Source organism: Eptesicus fuscus, chromosome 2, assembly GCF_027574615.1.
Source record: "Eptesicus fuscus isolate TK198812 chromosome 2, DD_ASM_mEF_20220401, whole genome shotgun sequence".
Lineage (NCBI taxonomy): Eukaryota > Metazoa > Chordata > Mammalia > Chiroptera > Vespertilionidae > Eptesicus > Eptesicus fuscus.
The window spans coordinates 38,066,501-38,087,915 of NC_072474.1; the positions used below are offsets into that span (position 1 = coordinate 38,066,501).

At 41.2% G+C, this 21,415-nt stretch overlaps 1 protein-coding gene and 1 pseudogene across 2 annotated transcripts in view; one reads left to right on the plus strand and one right to left on the minus strand.

The window, feature by feature from the left end:
* Positions 1 to 21,415, plus strand: part of LARP4B (La ribonucleoprotein 4B) — a 111,977-nt gene that overhangs the window by 27,276 nt on the left and 63,286 nt on the right. The window lies entirely within an intron of this gene.
* On the minus strand, positions 5,313 to 20,046 carry LOC103293927 (COMM domain-containing protein 6-like; annotated as a pseudogene).

Here is a 21,415-nt window from a genome sequence, read left to right on the forward strand (position 1 = left end):
AATTTTCTTTCATCTCTGTCACTTCTATTATAGAGAAAGGGCAAATAGCAATATAAAAATATTTCCTCTAATTAATCCCCTTTAATGTACACGATTTTTGTGCACTGGGCCACTAGTGTGATTATAAAAATAAGTTACTTAAAAAATTGATACTGTAGGAATGAAACCAAGTAAAACTATTTTTGAGTTTTCATACACATTGTTAGTCATCTGGTGTATTTCCTTCTAGTTTCATTTGCTTTGCTTTTATTTCTATTTATTTAAAATTTACTTATTTATTTTTGGTTAATCCATGTAGGACTCAAACCACAATTCCCTTGGTTCCTGGGTCAAAAACTCAACCACTGAGTTACACTGGCCCGGTTCCCATTGATTTTTTTTTTTTCCCCAGAGAGAATGAGAGAGGGAGAAGAGAGATAGAAACATCAGTGATGAGAGAGAATCATTGATTGGCTGCCTCCTGCATGCCCCCCTAATGGGGATCGAACCCACAACCCAGGCATGTTCCCTAACTGGAAATCGAACTATGACCTCCTTGTTCATAGGTCCATGCTCAACCACTGAGCCATGTGGCCAGGCTTTCATTGATTTCTTTTTTAGAGGGGGTAGAGAGAAACATTGGGTGTTTGAGGACCAACACTCTAACCACGGAGCATCACTGACCAGGGCTTGTTTGACTATTTTAAATAATCTATACTAATAAAAGGGTAATATGCTAATTAGTGCAGGCATCCATCCGGACAAAGCCACAGCGGCTGCGAGGTCCGGCGCTCAGGCAGCCACTGTGGCTGGCAGTGGCAGCAGCAGTGGGGTGATGGGGGTGGTGCCTTTCCCTGATCAGCATGGTTGCCTCCCGCAGAGGACATCCCTGAGGGCTCCCGGACTGTGAGAGGGTGCAGGCTGGGCTGAGGGACCCCCCCCTCCAGTACACAAATTTTCATGCACCAGGCCTCTAGTCTATATATCCTATATAATAAAAAGGTAATATGCAAATTGAACCTAATGGCGGAAGGACTGGTCGCTGTTACGCACACTGACCACCAGGGAGAAGACGCTCAATACAGGAGCTGCCCCCCTGGTGGTCAGTGCGCTTCCACGGGGAGTGCTGCTCAGCCAGAAGCCGACTTATGGCTGGCCAGCACAGCGGCCTCTCCCGCCTCTCCCGCAGCACTAAGGATGTCTGACTAAGCCCTTAATCAGACATCCCCGAGGGCTCCCGGGCTGCCAGAGGGAAGTCTGACTGCCAGCTTAGGCCCAATCCCCCAGGGAAATCCCCCAAGGGGTCCCAGACTGCAAGGGGGTGCAGGCCGGGCTGAGGGCCTCCCCACCCTCGAGTGCCCGAATTTTCGTGCACCGGGCCTCTAGTATATATATAAAAAGCTAATATGCTAAGTGTCCGTCTGGGTAATGACGTCACATAGCAATGTCCGGCTTCCTCTCCCTATTGACGACTAGCCTCCTTGCAATTTCTTCAGCCCAGGAACACGACTTGCTTTATAGCCAGGTGTAAACATTTCACACTGTAACCAAATGTCTGTGAAGTGTTTTCCCATGCCTCATCTCATTTGATCCTCACAGAAGTCCGGGAGTAGGTAGATAGGAGACTCGGTGGAATCCTGTTTTCATTAGCCGGAAAACAGGGATTTAGAAAGCTTAGAAACTTGACCTGACTGAAAAGAAGTAAGAAATGGTGGACCTTGAAAATGACTTCAGGTTTTCTCACTGCGCAGAATATAGTCAAACACTGCTGTAGTTAAGTATTTTATCCTTTGTTCTCCCTGTGTGATCTACAAAAATAATGAGCTTTGTGTTGATATTTACTGCTGTTGTGCACCGGGCCACTAGTGCACAATTAACTGAAAGAGAAGTTGGGGTGCTTCACTGGGCTGGAAAAAGTTTAGCTAAATCAGAAAGCAGGTCTAATTAAGCAAGTTTATTCTATATCTATAAAAGGCTACGTTGACTCGTGCATGCGGGATACATATAAAGCTCTCGCTGGCGCCAATCGCACGCGTGTGTTTCCATCTGTCATTGTTGATCATTAATTTGGTTGACATTTCTATTATAGAGAAAGGGCAAATAGCGATATTAAAATATTTCTTCTAATTCATTTCTTTTAAATGAGCACGGATTGATGCACCAGGCCACTAGTTTAATATAATGCATTAGTTTCTGCTTTTCTATAGCTTTTTCCTTTCTTGTGTGCTAGAGCTGTCATGAACATTGTTCATAAAATGGTTTACATAGTTTGTCATTTCATTAGTACAGATTTTAAATAGAAGTAAGTATATGAAGTTTTAGATGTATATTGATACTATATCTTAGAGATATTTTTATTATTACTATGGATGATTTTAACGACAAAAGTAGAGAGGTTAGTACAGCAATCTTCAATGCACCCATCATTTAGTTTCAGCTACCATCAACTTGCTATATTCTGGTATTTTTGTTTTTTCTCTCTCCTTAAACTTACCAAAAAATTATTAGCATATTTTAAAGCAAATTCCAGATGTATAATTTTATCCATAGTCTTTTAATTCATATCTCTTACAGGTAAGACTTTTAAAAAATTGAATCCTCACCTGAGGATATCTTTTCCATTTATTGCTAGAGAGAGTGGAAGGGAGGGAAGAGGGGGAGTGAGAGAGAAACATTGATGTGAGAGAGAGACATTGATTGGTTGCCTCCTGCATGTGCCCCTACTGGGACTGGGAAACCTGCAACTGAGGTATGTGCCCTTGACTGGGAATTGAACCCAAGACCCCTTGGTCATTGGGCCAAAGCTCTAACCATTGAACAAAACCTGCCTGTGCCAGGTAATACCTTTTAGTTTAGTTTTTTTTTTTGTTTTGTTTTGTTAATCCTCACTCGAGAATATTATTTTCCATTGATTTTTAGAGAGAGTGGAAGGGTTGGGGAAAGACACAGAAAGAGAAATGTTGATGTGAGAGAGACACCAACTGGTCGACTCCTGCATGTGCCCCGAGTGGGGCTGGTGATGAGCTTGCAACTGAGGTAAAAATAACCTGTGACCCTTTATTACCTAGGCAACATTCAATGTTTCTAGTCAAAAATGTCATTTTAAACTTAATTGATTTGATTTTGGATACAGATACAGTTTTCACACAAGGTTATTTTGATTAAAGCTTTTGTATTTTGTAGCAATACAGCTCTCCCATTTTTTCATGTCTTACGTTTGCTGTCGTGTAGCATACCCCACATTTTGGATTTAGCTAATATCTTTCTGTTGGTATTATTTAACACTAAAGGCCCAGTGCATGAAATTTGTGCACGCGGGGGTGGGATAGGGGGTGGTGTCCCTCAGCCCGGCCTGCACCCTCTCCAATCTGGGACCCCTCAGAGGATGTCTGATCCCTCACAGGTATCAGTCCTAAACCGGCAGTCAGACATCCCTTTTGCAATCCAGGACCACTGGCTCCTAACCACTCACTTGCCTGCCTGCCTGCCTAATGCCCCCAACTGCCTTCTCCTGCCAGCCTGGTTGCCCCTCATGGCCCTCCCCTGCTGGCCTGGTCGCCCCCAACAGCCCTTCCCTGCCAGCCTGATCGCCCCTAATCCCCTGCCAGCTTGATCTTGCCCCTAACTGCCTCTGTCTCGGCCCCCACCACCATGGCTTTGTCTGGAAGGAAGTCGGATGTCCGGAAGATGGCCGGTTGACCCGGTCTAATTAGCATATTACCCTTTTATTAGTATAAATGCGTTGTCCCAGAATTTACTTTAAATTGGGAGTCAATTACTTGATTAAATAAGGCTTTTTCCCCCCAAGAATACTTGATAGGTGGTGCTCTTTCACAACATCAAGAAGAATGTAATACTTCATTCGACTTTTAGCTATAAGATTGAAAAGTAGCTTCAGTCAACATTCATCTGATCAACCATTATAAAGTTCCCTGATGGCCCCTCACTTAATTTTAGCAGATGTCATTGATCGCTGCCTTTGTTAATTTCATTAGATGTTGCAGTGCTTTGATTTTCTAATTCTGTCATTCACTCTTCACTTAATAATTGTGGTTCCTGTATAGGAAACAACTTACCCTGATGAGCTGTTTGGTTATGCTAAAATAGTTGTCCATGAAAGGCAGGCTAATCATTGTTTCCCTTTTGTAATCTTCAGAAAAATGAGTTGGTGTCATAACAGCCTCCAAAGGTGATGGTGGTGCTTTGACCCATATGAATTTTTATAAAGTTTGTATCTGTTGATTCTTTCTGATCCTCACACTGCCCATCTGGAGTTCCCCTTTCTTTATTGTTGGTCCTGTGACATTTCCACAGGAGTCTTTGGTAGCTTCCTTGCTTTCATTGTAAGGTGTCTCATGTGTTCCATGTGTCCATCTCAGATTGAGCAACATTCTATAAAATAGCCAGAATTTTTGTAAAGTGTAAAGTGTAGATGAAAGGTGACGGAAGACTGAGGCACTGTCACAATTTGGAGGAGACCAAAGAGAAGTGACAACTTAATATGCAGTGTGAGAGCTTAAATTGGATCCTGGAGTACAAAGAGGACATCAGTGGAAAAACTGGTGAAAGCCAAAGAAAAGATATAACTTAATTTAAAAAGTTACATATCCTGTTCTAAGAAAACAGATGATGTGCCGAAACCGGTTTGGCTCAGTGGATAGAGCGTCGGCCTGCAGACTCAAGGGTCCCAGGTTCGATTCCGGTCAAGAGCATGTACCTTGGTTGCGGGCACATCCCCAGTAGGGGGTGTGCAAGAGGCAGCTGATCGATGTTTCTCTCTCATCGATGTTTCTAACTCTCTATCCCTCTCTCTTCCTCTCTGTAAAAAATCAATAAAATATATTTTTTAAAAAAGAAAACGTGTACTTTACTAGCTTATTTAATGATTTTAAGTTTGTATCTCTCTTTAATGCTGAAAATCTGAGTACTTAAAATGAATGTAATTTGTACTTTATCCTATGATAGTGTGAATATATAAAATAAAATAGTTTCAAAATAATACCAACATTTACCTCAAAGAACAGGCCTGGTGAACTTTTTAAGATTTCTTGGTGAATTTTTAGGCTCTTGTGTGCAAGTTTTCATTGAGATGTAATTCACATGCCACTGAGTTCACCCTTTTTAAGTATGCAATTCAGTGGCTTTTACTACATTCACAAAGTTGTATCTCAATCACCACTTAATTCCTGTTTGATTACTTTATTATTTTAAAAAATGGAAAAATAGTAATTTTTATTCAATAAATATCTGATCCTTATAATGTTTTGTTGCAGAAAGTAGAGTCTATGATTTTAGAATGATGATGGAAATTCTATTAACGAAATAATCAGTTTTCAAACAGTTTCAATAATTGTAGCAATTTCCTTGAACTGTAGAAATTCTGAAATTGTGGAATTGTCATTTCAGAAGACTTCTTCTTTTCTTGGCCTAAATGATCTGCCATTTTAGCATGACTGCAACATAAGGATACTTAAGTGATGTGCAACTGTCTGAGCTCATAGCCAAACCCAGTTTCCACTGAAAATCTAGAAGTTGGCCTTATCATCCTGCAGTGGCTTGCTAGATCCCTCTATGGCAGTGGTTCTCAACCTTTCTGTAGGAATCCCTTTCCATGTCCCGCGTTGTCCAGGGTTCCGGTTCAGGGTTCGAGTTCTGGAGAAGGGCCGCACACAAATGAAAGGAGACTTGAAGAAATTCAATTTGGCGAAATGGGGGGCCAGGCGGTAGTCCACCTCTAGTGGGAGAACTACTGACTGCTCTGGCTCTGCCATCCCTTTTATTGAGGCTTTGGGGAAAACATCTTAGTCAAGATAAACAGAAATATACATGTAGCCCTTAGGCAGGAAATAACAAAAACTTGATGGGACAAACTAAGGTGGAAGCTGCTTCAGCTAACAATATCTCAACTAAAGGGTGAGTGGTTAGAGCAATTAAGGTTGTTGACCAGTCTTCCTGGCTTCCTGTCAACATCTCTTTTAGTGAAACTGATTTGTTTCCGGCATCTCCCCCGTTTTCTTTCCTTAAAAAATCTTGCATATGCAGACTAGAAATAAACATATAAGAACAAAAAATGAGACAAGCAACAATGGCTATGCTGAGAGTTCAAATGAAATCAGTCTGCAGTAAGTTTCTTTCTGGGCCAACAGTTTTTGAATCCCAGTTTCAATGTCCAACAGTTTTTTGAGAACATGTCAGCAATGGTATCTGGATGGTGGACAGATGGTGGTAATGCAGGTCCGACCTCTGGTTTGGTCCTGGGCAACCTGCAGCGATGCACAGCTGCTGACTGCTAGCATGGCAAGGTGTCGTCAGTGTCTTCCATCTCTGGACTGCTTCTCTTCTGTCTTTATGGCTGGAGCATTCCTGTCAATTTCTCTCTGTTGCAGGAATCCACATGATCTTGGAGTTGTTTTCTGAAAATATACAAACATATTCTCGACCAAAAGTTAATAAAGGAATCTTTTCTATAAATTTTACTTGGGGTCCTTTTTATTTGAGCCCAAACGATTTTCCTTTGGCTTATCCTGACACCATGTGTGTTTTTTCATAGGTGTCATGCTCTTAGTATTACAAATGAAAATTAGTTTTCAAAGAAGAAAATTTTTTTCTGGATATTTTTCCTTACATAATATTTTTCCACTATCCCCCCTTTTTTGATATAATTATTAGGAGGCTTTTGGAAAATTTTTATAATACAGTCTTGATCACTTTAAATTTTAATTTTTTGTACAAAAATATGACTGTTTTAGGTTCATTGCATGTTAAGCAATGTTACCATGAAATGAACTACCAAAATAATTTTTAGTTAATACTGTAGAAACAGCTTTTTGTCCAGTATAATTTTTCTTGAATATTTACTTATTTCAATTAGCCAATTTAAATTAATCTGAAAATTTGACTATTTTACTGTCAAATTTAATACTCTAACAATAATCTTAGTTTACCCTGTAAGTATTAATGCAAAGGATTATTTGCATCCTTGAGAAGGCTGTAAGCATTCCTGGTATTAGACTGGATTTAGATATAGGGCAGCTGTTGTCAGCCAAGTCTCTGTTGCCTGGGTCTCAATCTGAGCTGGACAAGTCTTTGTCGGCCACCTGGGTCCCGATCTGAGCTGGACATGGGAAGCGCGAAGCAGCCATGGGGCAGGAGACCTCTCTCAGAAGGGGCGAGTGTTCAAGCCCCTGTAATGTTGGGGGGGTGAGGATCTGTGTCCCATCTCTGTTGACCCCCAAGTTCTCTCCTGATGGCCCCTCTGCGACTGTGCCTGTCTTAGGTTGTTCCTCCTTTGAGGAATCTTACCCGTCTTTGACTAACCAGCCATCCTCCGGGGCCAAGCAGGGTGATGTGAGGTTCAGTTTTGTCTCCTTGGTAGCCTATGCCCCTATGGCCTCCATGCCCAGCACCTGCCTTGGGATCCCCTCGCCTGCTGGCGGGGCCCTGGCAATGATCACATATCTTGGGGAACCCAGGTTTCTTCTCCAGGGAGGGCCCAGCTCACGCCATTGTGCGAGAGACAGATCCATGGTACCAGCCACCACGATGCTTCAACCTCAGCAGGAACAGAGAGCTCAGGCCACAGCTGTGGGCAATTGGATTGTGAGAAGTGGGTCCCTTTTGGCAAAAAGAGCAAGAAGGGCCAATGTAGAATGCTCAAGTGCCTTCCCAGGGGGACTTCCATACAGTGGAAGGAATTAAATCCTTTCATGTGCTTTTAAATTGCTGCCAAAACATTCAAAGAATTAGTTTGTAAGTTTGTGTTAAAATATGCTGTTGTAAAATATCAAAAATTATAATGACATTGTAGAATAATATCATGTAAGGATTTTCTTTGCTCTAGGCCATGGCAATTCAATTTTAAACTGGAAGAAATATTTAGTTACTTCATTTTGCCCTTCTTAAGAGGCCAAAAACCTTCATAACATTTAAAGTATATTTATTAATTTTTATTTGATAAGGCTTTCCAGGCAATTTCAAGTATATTAGATCTGTTTTTAAAAGATTTCCTTTAAGAAGAGAGAATAAATTTCTTGTATTACTCCGGGCCCTTGGAGCTTTCCAAGAATCATCTCTGTTAAGGCCTTGAAATTTTAACATGGGAAAAAACCATCAAATATATATATATATATATATATATATATATATATATATATATATATATCCATATGTGATTTAAAGATTATAATACTTTTTATTATTATCTTAAGATATCAATTAGATTTTAAACTGGTTTTTGCATAGAAAAATTTTGGTTGGGAATCACAAAACTAATCCTCTTTTTTAATTAGACCAATAATAAGCAACTTATTTTGAATTCCTAATTATTAGAGAAAACACAACATTTTATTTTGTCAAAAATAAGTTCTTATACTTTTAGGCATTTAAATTACCACAACTATATTTTCTCCCAATTTAATTTGCACTTTGAACTTTTAAAGCTGGCAAGTCAAATATTTTTAGCATGTCCTAGATTAATAACACAATAACACTTTATATTTCTAAGAATAAATACAAGACATAATCAATTAAGAGCTTCAATTCTGTCCTCTAGGTTTTTTATGAGGCAAATTTAAACTTTACCAGTGGCTCTGGAAAACCAGGTTTGGTTTATTTGAATGTAAATTACCATATTTCTTAGCATACTGGGAGAGTGGGCTTCCATATAGGATCTCCACTTGTTTCCCTTCCCCCACATTCTGCTTACTTCCGGGGAAGTTTCAGCAACAGATCTGGCCACACATTTTTCATGCTTAATAGATAAATTACAGATCTCAAATTTTTTCTTTCTTTTTCGCTTTCCAAAGTAATTAACACCTAATTTGGCCAAGATTTGCACTTCTCTCTGAGTTCTTTTATAATTTTTAAATGAAACTTTAAGTAATCTCATTGCGGGAGAGTAGATAGCCTTGCCCTCTCCTGCCACCTTTGAATTTCTCGGCACCAAAGGCGGCTTCAGCAGTGGAGTTTCACTTCTTATTACAGATTTTAAATTCCAAATACCAACTAAGATTTTAATTTGAACAAGAAACCACATTCTTTTTTTTTCTTTTGACATTTTTTTATTGAGGTATTATATGTGTACATATCTTACCATTGCCTCCCCCCCACCCATACATGCCCTCACCCCCCAGAGTTTTGCGTCCATTGTTTATGCTTATATGCATGCATACAAGTCCTTCGTTTGATTTCTTATCTCCCCCACCTCTCCCTAACTTTCCCCCTGTAATTTGAAAGTCTGATGCTTTACTGTCTCTGTATCTATCTTATTGTTCATCAGTTTATAATGTTCTTTAGTATCCATAAATGAGTGAGATCATGTGTTATTTTTCTTTCATTGACTGGCTTATTTCATTTAGCATAATGTTCTCCAATTCCATCCAGGTTGCTGCAAATGATGAGAATTCCTTCTTTTTTTGTGGCAGCATAGTATTCCATTGTGTAGATGTACCACAGTTTTCCGATCCAGTCATCTGCTGATGGGCACCTAGGCTGTTTCCAAATCTTAGCTATTGTAAATTGTGCTGCTATGAACATAGTGGTGCATATATCCTTTCTGATTGGTGTTTCTAGTTTCTTTGGATATATTCCCAGGAATGGGATTACTGGGTCAAATGGGAGTTCCATTTTCAGTTTTTTGAGGACACTCCATACTGTTCTCCACAGTGGCTGCACCAGTCTGCATTCCCACCAGCAGTGCACGAGGGTTCCTTTTTCTCCGCATCCTCGCCAACACTTGTTGTTTGTTGATTTGTTGATGATAGCCATTCTGACAGGTGTGAGATGGTACCTCATTGTTGTTTTGATTTGCATCTCTCGGATAATAAGTGACTTTGAACATGTTTTCATGTGTCTCTTGGCCTTCCTTCTGTCTTCTTTTGAAAATATTCTGTTTAGGTCTGTTGCCCATTTTTTTATTGGATCATTTATCTTCCTTTTATTAAGTTGCATAAGCTGCCTGTAGATGTTGGAGATTAAACCTTTATCAGTGGTAGCATTTGCAAATATGTTCTCCCATGCAGTGGGCTTTCTTGTTGTTTTGTTGATGGTTTCTTTTGCTGTAAAAAAGCTTTTTATTTTGATGTATTCCCATTTGTTAATTTTCTCTTTAGCTTCCATTGCCCTAGGGGCAGTATCGGTGAAGAAGTTCTTTTGGCATATGTCTGAGATTTTGTTGCCTGTGGATTCCTCTAGTATTTTTATGGTTTCCCGTCTTATGTTTAAGTCCTGTATCCATTTTGAGTTTATTTTTGTGTATGGTGTAAGTTGATGATCTAGTTTCATTTTTTTGCATGTATCTGTCCAATTTTCCCAACACCATTTATTGAAGAGACTGTCTTGACTCCATTGTATGTTCATGCCTCCTTTGTCAAATATTAATTGAGCGTAGTGGTTTGGGTCGATATCTGGATTCTCTATTCTTTTCCATTGATCAATATGTCTGTTCTTGTGCCAGTACCAGGCTGTTTTGAGAACAGTGGCTTTGTAATACAGCTTGAAATCTGGTATTGAGATCCCACCTACTTTATTCTTCTTTCTCAGGATTGCTGTGGCTATTCGGGGTCTTTTTTTATTCCAGATGAATTTTTGGAGAGTTCTTTCTAGGTCTGTGAAATATGCTGTTGGTATTTTGATGGGGAGTGCATTGAATCTGTAGATTGCTTTGGGTAGTATGGACATTTTAATGATGTTGATTCTACCAATCCATGAACATGGTATGTTCTTCCATCTGTTTACGTCTTCCTCTATCTCTTTTTTCAGTGTCCCGTAGTTTTCTGCATATAGGTCTTTTACCTCCTTAGTTAAGTTTATTCCTAGGTATCTTAATTTTTTTGGTGCGATGGTAAATGGGATTGCTTTTTTAGTCTCTCTTTCTGTAAGTTCATTATTTGGTGTATAGAAATGCCATAGATTTCTTGGCGTTAATTTTGTATCCCGCTACATTGCCGAATTCATTTATTAAGTCTATTAGTATTTTTATGGCATCTTTTGGGTTTTTTATGGACAATATCATGTCATCTGCAAATAAGGACAGCTTCACTTCTTCTTTTCCAATTTGGATGCCTCTTATTTCTTCTTCTTGCCTAATTGCGATAGCTAATACTTCCAGCACTATGTCAAACAGGAGTGGTGAGAGTGGGCATCCCTGTCTTGTTCCTGTTCTTAGGGGAAATGGTTTTAGTTTTTGCCCATTGAGTATGATGTTTGCTGTGGGTTTATCATATATGGCTTTTATTATGTTGAGGTATGCTCCTTCTATTCACACCTTGTTGAGATTTTTTATCAAGAAAGGGTGTTGGATTTTGTCAAATGCTTTTTCTGCATCTATTGATATGACTATGTGATTTTTATCTCTCAATTTGTTTATGTGATGTATCACGTTTATTGATTTGCGGATATTGTACCATCCTTGCATTTCTGGGATAAATCCTACTTGGTCATGATGTATGATCTTTCTGATGTATTGCTGGAGCCTATTTGCTAGGATTTTGTTGAGGATTTTGGCATCTATGTTCATGAGGGATATTGGTCTGTAATCCTCTTTCATTGTGTTGTCTTTATCTGGTTTTGGTATTAGGGTGATGATGGCTTCATAGAAGGAGCCTGGAAGTGTTCCTTCCTCTTGAATTTTTTGGAATAGTCTGAGGAGGATAGGTTTTAGTTCTTCCTTGAAAGTTTGGTAAAACTCTCCTGTGAAGCCATCTGGCCCCGGGCTTTTGTTTGCCGGAAGCTTTTTGATGACTGCTTCAATTTCTTCCATAGTTACTGGCCTGTTGAGCTGTTTAGATTCTTCCTGATTGAGTTTTGGAAGGTTGTATTTTTCTAGGAATATGTCGATTTCCTCCAGGTTGTCCAGTTTGTTGGAATAGAGTTGTTCGTAGTATTTTGTAACAATCCTTTGTATTTCGTCGGGGTCTGTTGTTATTTCACCCCTTTCATTTCTGATTTTGTTTATTTGGGTCCTCTCTCTTTGCTTCTTGGTGAGCCTGGCTAGGGGTTCATCAATCTTGTTTACCCTTTCAAAGAACCAGCTCTTGGTTTTGTTGATCTTTTGTATTGTTTCTTTGGTCTCTATGTCGTTTATCTCCGCTCTAATCTTTATTATTTCTTTCCTTCTGCTTACCCTGGGCTTATCTTGTTGCTCTCTAACTCTTTGAGTTGTTGGGTTAGGTAATTTATTACCATTGTTTCTTGTTTTTTGCAGTAGGCTTGTAGAGCTATGAACTTCCCTCTCAGGGCTGCTTTCGCTGTGTCCCATAGATTTTGGATTGTTGTGTTTTCATTGTCGTTTGTTGCCATGATGTTTTTTATTTCTTCCTTGATGTCTTTGGTAACCCAGTCATGGTTTAATAGCATGCTGTTTAGTCTCCATGTGTTTGATTTCTTTGGGTTGTTTTTATTGTAGTTGATTTCCAGTTTTATGCCACTGTGATCTGAGAAGATACTTGATATGATTTATATCTTCTTGAATTTGGAGAGACTTTGCCTATGTCCTAACATATGGTCTATCTTTGAAAATGACCCATGTGCACTTGAGAAGAATGTATATTCTGTGGCTTTGGGGTGAAATGTTCTGAAGATGTCGATAAATTCCATCTGTTCTAGTGAGTCATTTAGGATTGATGTTTCTTTGCTGATTTTTTGTTTAGAGGATTTGTCCAATGGTGATAGTGGGGTATTGAAGTCTCCTACTATGATTGTATTGGTGTCAATCTCTCCTTTGATATCTTCCAGGAGTTTTTAAATGTATCTTGGTGCTCCTGTATTGGGTGCATATATGTTTACCAGAGTTATTTCTTCTTGTTGGATTTCTCCCTTTAGTATTATGAAATGGCCTTCATTATCTCTTGTTATGTCCTTCACTTTGAGATCTAATTTGTCATATATAAGTATTGCTACCCCAGCTTTTTTTTCATTTCCATTCGCCTGGAAAACCTTTTTCCAGCCCTTTACTCTCAGTCTGTATGCGTCCTTTTTTTTTGAGGTGGGTTTCCTGTAGACAGCAGATATATGGATTTTGTTTTCTTATCCAATCTGTTACCCTGTGTCTTTTGATTGGGGCATGCACTCCATTTACATTTAAAGTTATTATTGATAGGTACTTACTTGTTGCCATTTTTATTCTATACCCCTGTGTTCCTTCTTTGTTTCCTATTTCTTTCTTTCTTTCTTTCTTTCTTTCTTTTTTTTTTACAGCAGACCCTTTAACATTTCTTTCATTGCTGGTTTGGTGGAGATAAACTCCCTTAGTCCTTTTTTGTCTGTAAAGCTCCTGATTTCACCTTCAATTTTGATTGATAGCCTTGCTGGGTACAGTATTCTTGGATTTAGACCCTTCCTTTGCATGACTTTGTATATTTCATTCCATTCCCTTCTGGCCTGATGAGTTTCTGTTGAGAAGTCAGTTGCTAGTCTGATGGGGGTTCCTTTGTATGTAACTGTCTGTCTTTCTCTGGCCACTTTTAAGATTCTTACTTTGTCGTTGGTGTTTGCCAAGTTAATTATAATGTGCCTTGGCGTCGGTCTTTTGGGGTTCATTTTGCTTGGAACTCTGTGAGTTTCTTGGATTTGTGTGGGTTTTTTCTTCCCTATATCAGGGAAGTTTTCTATTATTATTTCTTCAAACAGGTTTTCTATTCCTTGCTCAGTTTCCTTTCCTTCTGGTACCCCTATTATCCTGATGTTGTTTTGTTTTGTGTTGTCCCGAAGTTCCCTTAGGCTCTCCTCATGCTTTCTAATTTTTGTTTCTAGAAGCTGTTGTAATTGGGTGTTTTTTTCCATCTTGTCTTCTAGCTCACTTATGCGGTCCTCTGCTTCTTCTAGTCTACTCTTGATGCTTCCTATTGAGTTCTTTACAGCAGCGATGTCATTTTTCATTTCTTCTTGGTTCTTCTTCATTTCCTCTTGGTTCTTACTCATATTGTCGAATTTGTCTTCCATCCTTTTCAGCCACCTTATGACCATTTCTCTGAATTCTTTCTCTGATAGGTTGATTGCCTCTAATTCGTTTACTTCCTTTTCTGGTGATGCCTGCTTTTCTTTCCTATGGGGGCTATTTCTTTGTCTCCCCATGGTCTCTCTTCTCCGGATGTCTGGTTATATAGATCTCTCTCTCCGGTGTTGATTTAAAGGTACAAAATACAACACAACCAGGCACAACAGACAAGGCACTGAACAGAATTGTATTCACGATATTAATAACCTCCAATAAAGGTAACCACCAGAGAAAGACAAATTAGGGAATAGGAGTGGAAGAGGGTGAGTAAAAAGAAAGAACAAAAAAAAAAATAAAAAAAGAGTGTGAATCTGAACTTGGGAAAAGAGCAGAAAGAGAAAAAAAAAGAGAAAAGAAAAAGAAGTAAGAGAGACAAGAACGATACTAAGAGAGAAAAGGGGAACAAACTATACATATGGGGAGTAAACTCCACTAGAACAACCACTATTCCCAGCAAATTCCAGCAACACAAGCCTGGAGATTAATACAAACTGCAACACCAACTAATATCAAGTGAGGCAAGGGAAAACAAAAGTAAAAAACAAACAGAAACAAAGCAAACAAAAGAACCAACCAAACAAACAAAAAGAATAATCAAAACAATCTCATAAAAAAGCATAAAAATTCAATCTAATCAACATTCAAGCAAACAACAAAAGGCCAGAGAGAAAAATAATTTTTTAAGGTAGCGTAGAGAGAGGTTTGTATGGATTTGTTGCAGGGGGTTGAGAATTAGATATATAAGTAGGGTGAAATTTTAGCAGAGGGTAAACTGAAAAAGTAGGGAAAATCTAAAGCCAGAAAGGGTTAAGATAGATAGGAGATCAAAAGGGGAAAGGTTAGGAGGAGAGTGATGGCATAATGTTTGCGTTGAGATAGGGTAAAACGATTATAAGGGAAAGATGCAAATAGAATGTAGGACACTAATCTCAAAATAAAAGAAAGAGAAAATCAAATGACATTTAAAAAAAAAGTAAAATAATAGTAATAATAATGCTGATTGAAAATAAAAATGTAATAATTAAAAAGGTGAAAATCGATTGAGGAAAAAGAAAAAAATTAGTTTCTTAAATAAAAGATGCAAAAAATGAAAATAAAAAATGAAAATAAAAAATGAGAATAAAAAATTTAAAAAAATTGTAAAAAGAATTTAAAATTAAAAAATAGGAAGACTCAAATGTGCAGTAGCTGCTGTCATTCACTTCCTCTATTATTCTGTTTGGTATGCCTGTTTCCCAGTCTGGGCGGTATTTCAGTTCAGCTTCGTTCCACGGCTCCTCAGTGTTGTAAGCCAGTCCTGCTTTTTAAGCCGGCCGTGTCTTAATTTCTCGTATTTATTTTTGACTAGAGGCCCAGTGCACAAAATTTGTGCACGGGGCGGCTGGGGTGTGTGTGTGTGTGTCCCTCAGCCCAGCCTGCACCCTCTCCAATCTGGGACCCCTTGAGGGATGTCCGATTGCCCATCCCAGTAGAATCGGGCCTAAACGGGCAGTCAGACATCCCTTTCACAATCCAGGACTGCTCACCTGCCTGCCTTCCTGATTGCCCCTAACCGCTTCTGCCTGCCAGCCTGATCACCCCCTAACCACTCCCCTGCCAGCCTGATTGATGCCTAACTGCTCCCCTGCCAGCCTGTTTGCCCCTAACTGCCCTCCCCTGCAGGCCCGGTCACCCCTAACTGCCCTCCCCTGCGTGCTTGATTGCCCCCAACTGCCCTCCCTTGCAGGCCTGGTCCCTCCCAACTGCCCTCCCCTGCTGGCCATCTTGTGGCAGCCATCTTTGTGTCCACATGGGGGAAGCCATCTTGTGGTCAATATGCATATTACTCTTTTATTAGATAGGATAGAGGCCTGGTGCCTGGGTCGGGGCCAGCTGGTTTGCCCTGAAGGGTGTCCCGGATCAGGGTGGGGGTTCACTTGGGGCGTGGGGCGGCCTGGGCGAAGGGCCTGTGGTGGTTTGCAGGCCGGCTATGCCCCCTGGCAACCCAAGCAGAGGCCCTGGTATCTGGGATTTATGTATCTTCTACAATTGAAACTTTGTAGCCTGGATCAGAGCCAAGCCTCCTGCTTGCTCCGTGGTGGCAGCCATTTCTGTTGGAATTCATGTATCTTCTATAATTGAAACTTTGTAGCCTGGAGCCGAGGCCTAGGCCAGCCAGAGCTGCAGAAGCTTTGCTTCCTCCATTGCCGGGGTAACCCTAGCCTCTTGCTCTTCCAGCTCCGTGGCTGCCGCCATTTCTACTGGAATTTATTTACCTTCTATAATTGAAACTTTGTAGCACTGAGTGGAGGCCTAGGCTGGCAAGGGTAGGCGGAAAGCTTGGCTTCCTCCATTGCCTGGGAAACCCAAACCTCCCTCCTGCTCTCTGTGGCCAGCAGCCATCTTGGTTGAGTTTATTTGCATAGTTGCTCCTGATTGGCTGGTGGGTGTGGCTGGTAGGTGTAGCGGAGGTATGGTCAATTTGCATATTACTCTTTTATTAGATAGGATTACACCCGAGACAATTATCGTTTCTGCCCCTGGGTGGCAGTGTTTCTGAATTGACTTCCAGGCCTCTCTAGCTTTTTTTTTTTTTTTCCCTCTATGGCACTCACTACCGGTTTGTGGAGGTGTGTGCCTCAGAGCTTGTGGAGGTGTGCGCCTCAGAGCTGCCTCTCCGATGGTCACACCAAGCTCTGCTCCCCAGGTTCTGAAAAAAACAACTTCCCCCTGCAGTCTTTCAGGGTTTTTCCACCTGGGTTTTCCTATGTATTGGGCTTAGCAATCAGAGTCGGAAAGAGCCCAAGTGTGCGGACAGTGGGTCTGTGCGCCAGACTGAGGATCCTGCACTCCTTTGAAAATTCTTAGTCTGACCCTCCTCCTCAGATTAAAATGAGTTGCTTTTAAGAGGTCACTTCTGTTAGCAGCTCAGAGGACCCCCTTCCACATTCACAGATCACGGCAGTTCCAACTGCTGCCTATTTTTCTAGGCACAGATCTCCCGGTTCCTGCCGGTCCTGCAACTCGCGCGCTTCCTTCACCCAGCGCTTCCCTCACCCACCGCGGGGATTAGAAACCACACCTTATTTCAGGCGAAATCTGACCTTTCCGTGGTGCAGTGAAGAGTTCCTTTGAATCCGAATGTTTGCGCCAATAGGGGACCAGTGTTCTGGTGCTCGCAGCTGTTCAGTGTTTGCAGTTGTCACAGAAAGTCAGGTTTCCAATAAAATCCTCCTTTCCTTGCAAGATGGCGAGGTGCCCGGTGAGCCCGCAGCTCCGGGAGGGGACCCAGCCCCTATGGGTGCTGCACGGTCAGGGGAACACTGCCCAGCACTCCCCCGCCTTCTCCTGGAGTTTAGCTGTCCCTTGGCTTGCCCACATACACTCCCTCTGCGAGCCTCTGCTTCTCCTACTCTCCGCCCCAGGACCAGCCTCCAAACACGACTCTATTCGGTCGCCATTTTTTTCTCCTCCTCGAAACCACATTCTTTAAGCATTCAAACCAAAATTCTAATAATAAAGTTTACTTTATATTTATAACCTAATTCTTCCCCATTAGCCTGGCTGAAAAAGATGTTCCCACCCTACTTACAGTTCGAGACTCTGCAGCTGGCCGTGGGCTTTTGTGTGCGGTGAACTTCCCTCACCTTTTTCCAGTGAATTTTCCACACCTTTCCTCGGTGTACTTTTTCCTTCCTTCGCTCTTAGGCGAAAAATACTTTCTCCTCCAGAAGTCCCTCGGTAGGTGCCAGAATGTAGGAATCCCTTTCCACGTCCCGCGTGGTCCAGGGTTCTGGTTCAGGGTTCGAGTTCTGGAGAAGGGCCACACACAAATGAAAGGAGACTTGAAGAAATTCAATTTGGCGAAATGGGGGGCCAGGCGGTAGTCCACCTCTAGTGGGAGAACTACTGACTGCTCTGGCTCTGCCATCCCTTTTATTGAGGCTTTGGGGAAAACATCTTAGTCAAGATAAACAGAAATATACATGTAGCCCTTAGGCAGGAAATAACAACAACTTGATGGGACAAACCAAGGTGGAAGCTGCTTCAGCTAACAATATCTCAACTAAAGGGTGAGTGGTTAGAGCAATTAAGGTTGTTGACCAGCCTTCCTGGCTTCCTGTCAGCATCTCTCTTTTAGTGAAACTGATTTGCTTCCGGCACCTTTCTAATGCCGCGACCCTTTAATGCAGTTCCTCATGTTGTGGTGACCCCCAACCATAAAATTATTTTCGTTGCTACTTCATAACTGTAATTTTGCTACTGTTAATGAATCGTAATGCAAATAGCTGTGTTTTCCGATGGTCTTAGGCTACCCTACTAGCGGTTCTCAACCTGTGGGTCGCGGCGCACAGGTTGAGAACCGCTGCTGTAGAGCCTAAGACCATTGGAAAACACATTTTGCTACTGTTAATGAATCGTAATGTAAATATCTGTGTTTTCTGATGGTCTTAGGCGACCCTGCTAGCGGTTCTCAACCTGTGGGGTTGAGAACCACAGCTGTAGAGCCTTAGAAAGGTTGAGAACCACTGCTCTATGGCTAGTGTCCAGGGCTCCCATTCCCAACTTAGGTAGATGCTTCCTGGACCACCCTGCAGACACTGTCTTAAAATCACTTAGAATAATTCTCTGAATAGTTACACCACTAACTTAATATATAATTAAGTTTGAGATTGATTTACATTTTTAAGGATTGCTTTGAGTGTTTTAAAAAGACCTTAATAAATATTTAATTATGAAACATTTCTACTATATGTGAAAAGAATTATTTAGAAACAGAGCTAAGAGAACTATATTCTTCCAAGTATTTAAGAAGATTGGTAAAGCTTTTTCAGTATAGCTTTGACATTGAGATGGAAAATGTACTGCTAGGATAGAGTCCACCAAATAGGAGGATTCCATCACACGGGAAGAGGGCTTAATTTAATCTCTCCGCTTTTTTCCTCTAAAGAGCGATGAAATCAAATCAGGGAAATGACCTCTCTTGATCAGCTCATTAAAGGTGTGTTGAGGCTGCCTCTGGGTTTTAGGCCAGAAAGGACTTTACTTTGGTGGTAAGTTTTCCCTCTTGCGTATTTTTCTTTGTAACCCAGAGACCTGCTTTTTGGCCATGCCAGAAAGCAATAGTTTATAGTTTTAAGTCTCAAAATAGTTTTGGTCTCTTGACAACTAATGAAAAAGTTACTTATTGGAAGGATTGTCAGTAATTGCATCATTATCATCTACTTTTTTGGTGTTGTTAATCCTTGCCCAAATATATTTTTCCATTGATTTTTAGGGGGAGTGGGAGAGAGAGGGAAAGAGAGACAGAAATATCAATGTGAGAGAAACACATGGATTGGTTGTCTCCTGCATGAGCCCTGACCAGGTCCCGGGCCAGGGAGGAGCCTGCAACCAAGCTACATGCCCTTGACTGGAATCGAACCTGGGACCCTTTGTTTGGTCTGCAGGCCAAAGCTCTATCCACTGAGCCAAACCGGCTAGGGCAGTGGTCGTCAAACTCATTAGACAACAAAGCCAAATATCAACAGTACAACGATTGAAATTTCTTTTGAGAGCCGAAAACCGACTTCTGCGCATGGGCCACGAAGTTTCAATTGCACTGTACGTGGGCGCCCGCACGTGGTATTTTGTGGAAGAGCCACACTCAAGGGGCCAAAGAGCCGCATGTGGCTCGCGAGCCGCAGTTTGCCGACCACTGGGCTAGGGCATCATCATGGTACTTTAAATCTTATTCTAGATTCAGACATTTGATAATAAAGTCTAATTTTAATGCTTTGTATCTGTTGTACTGTTTACAAGAGGGGACTATTAATAACCTTTTCTGTTGGCAGACTTGGTAGTTGTAGGACTCTTGAAAACCCATTTGCATGTAGGTTAGTAATTAAGAGCCATAGTGGTGTGATGTGAACCTTCCTTGTTTATGGACAGGATACACAGGTCAGATCAGGACCACTCTTTTTGTTGGACTGATATTCTGGCCTGGTTACCTTTGTAACCTTGTATTAAAGAACATTGAAACATACCAAAGTAGACAGGACCATATAATGATCCCCATATCCTTCTCCAGGAGGAGGAATGGTGAAGTCCCACATCTCTGCCCAATGTACTACTATGAGGAAAATTCTAGACATTGTGTTATTTCCCCTGTAAATATTTCAAACATGCAGTTCTACAAGCCAGGGTCTCTTATTATTAAACATAATCATAATGTCATTGTAACATCTAAGAAAATACAGTAATTCTTTAATGCCATCAAATATTCTATCAGTATTATTTCCCTGATTGTTGTTTTAATCAAAGCCAAGCCGAGACCGGTTTGGCTCAGTGGATAGAGCGTCAGCCTGCGGACTGAAAGGTCCCAGGTTCGATTCCGGTCAAGGGCATGTACCTTGGTTGCGGGCACATCCCCAGTAGGACGTGTGCAGGAGGCAGCTGATCGATGTTTCTCTATCATCGATGTTTCTAACTCTCTATCCCTCTCTCTTCCTCTCTGTGAAAAATCAATAAAATATATTTAAAAAAAAAAAAAAGCCAAAGTTTGGCCATTATGCATCTTGTGTTGTCTTTTGTGTGGAAAAAAGCCAGGCTGCTTGTCTAGTAATTGCCCACTTTGCAGAACTCTGCTTGTGTATATTGTTAGTTTGTAACAAGTTCATATCCTGGATTCTGTTGTTTGTTTTGCAAGACTACCTGTCTGGTGTGTTGCTGTTTCCATCAGCAGGACGTGATTTCTGACTGCCTGAAAAAATATAGAATACACAGACACACACACACACACACACACACACACACACACATTAGAGGCCCAGTGCACAAAGTTTGTGCATTGGGGGGGGGGGTGTCCCTTAAGCCTAGCCTGCACCCTCTCCAATCAGGACATCCCTCTCACAATCCTAGACCACTGGCTCCTAACCACTCACCTGCCTGCCTGCCTGATGGCCCCTAACTGCCTCTGCCTCCGGCCTGATCGCTCCTCACTGCCCCCCCACCTCCGCTGGCCTGGTTGCCCCCAACTGCCCCCCCTGCCAGCCTGGTCGCCCCACGCAGCCTGCTGCTCGGTCGTTTGGTCGCCCCTCACGAACCCCCCTGCCGGCCTGGTCGCCCCATGCAGCCTGTTCGGTCGTCCTTTTGGTTGCAGTGGTCACTTAGGCTTTTATATAGATAGATATATCTTCTAGTTGTGTCCCCCCCCCACCCCCCTTTTGGCTATCATATATCATGTTTAACCAAACATTTTTTTGAGAATCTTAAAAGTGTAGAAGTTAATAGCGATGAAAAGCATCTACAGGACTACCTTCTGTGACTTATCAGTCTGGACACCAATCTATGTCTTTATTTTCTGGATGTGACAGTTTTGTGAGAATTGATGTCGGTCTCTATTACAATTTAATGTATTTGTCCTTTATCCTACATTTTGGAAAACACTGACCTCTTGAAATAGATTTAACTTGTTTCAAGCAT